Raw genomic sequence first — 1,212 nt, forward strand, 5'->3', positions numbered from 1 at the left:
AGTGCAATTTGTACAAAGATAACCTTGTACTGAAGCCTAAACAAAATAAAATAAAATACAAATGAGCCAACAACAAAGATCTCAAAATGTATGCTTTGTCTCCCTATCTTGTTCTATAGCTCTCTGGTTCTTGCTCAAAGCTCTGAAGAAAGACTTGTTCCAACCAAGGTCAAAAGCCGTGAAGGAAAGCCTGAGCTGAACGGATGGATTGGAATTCTCTCCGAGGTCTGCTTAGCAGAGTGAACAACTACTCCACTGCCTTCGGAAAAATCTGGCTTTCTGTGGTCTTTATCTTCAGGCTCATGGTCTGCAATGTGGTTGCCCAGCCGGTGTCATGCCGAGTTTTGCACCCCCGCCGAGAATTGCACCATATTTGGGGGCTGTTTTAACTTAAAAACAGGGATGCAAATCTCGGCAGGTACAAACTTTTAAGCACCAAAGTCGGCTTCCATGAGGCAGAAGAGAGCCCCAAGCATGGAAGTCACCTCCACGCGGATCTAATGCATCAAAGTCGGTCTCCTGAGGCAGGACAGACCCCTGGCTTGGAGATCACGTCTACCCAGATAATTATATCATTTTTGAACAGTTAAGTTTCCGTATAAATCATTACAATATGCTCCCGGAAGGTGGGGATGCAATTCTCGGCGGGGGTGCAAAACTCGGCATGACACCGGTATGGGGCAACGCGAAGGACTTTGAGTGCAACACCAGCCAGCCCGGATGTCTCAGTTTATGCTATGACCACTTCTATCCAATCACCTACAACTACCTATAGCCCTTTTCCCACATGCGCTTTGTACCGCTAAATGACCGGAACGTGGTCTAATGCCTGCATGTGAGAAAGTCGTCGTGCCGGTATAAGCGCGAGCCTGTCATCGCGGAGATTTCACCAGTTTCGAGGCAGTCAGAAGAGCGGTATGCGCGATAGCGGACTTAAGTGTAGAACGGGTCCAGTCATTTCCCGCGACACTCTCATGGGCGAGGTGTACACATGTTGCTTAATGTTCCAGCGGGCATAATCTAATCATTCGCGCACATTAAAGCAAACTGGCGAAATTATCTTGTGATAATAATGTGTGGGCGTGCTGATTTTCCCCTCTCTCCTCTCCTCTCTGCTGCCTGCTCGCTCTCTGTGGCCACAGTCCTCCTCCTCCTTCAGTCACAGCCCGACAGGGACACAGTCAGACGAAGCAAATGCACGAAGCGAAATGT

General features: G+C 48.4%; 1 pseudogene across 1 annotated transcript; it reads left to right on the forward strand.

Moving 5' to 3' along the window:
• Nucleotides 1-203: 203 nt before the first annotated feature.
• On the forward strand, nucleotides 204-775 carry LOC310795356 (gap junction beta-3 protein pseudogene; annotated as a pseudogene). Its single transcript has 2 exons — nucleotides 204-305; nucleotides 692-775. The product of its transcript is annotated as a gap junction beta-3 protein pseudogene (transcript).
• Nucleotides 776-1,212: the final 437 nt, after the last annotated feature.

The sequence above is a fragment of the Poromitra crassiceps genome (assembly GCF_964638095.1).
Source record: "Poromitra crassiceps genome assembly, chromosome: 21".
Classification (NCBI taxonomy): Eukaryota; Metazoa; Chordata; class Actinopteri; order Beryciformes; family Melamphaidae; genus Poromitra; species Poromitra crassiceps.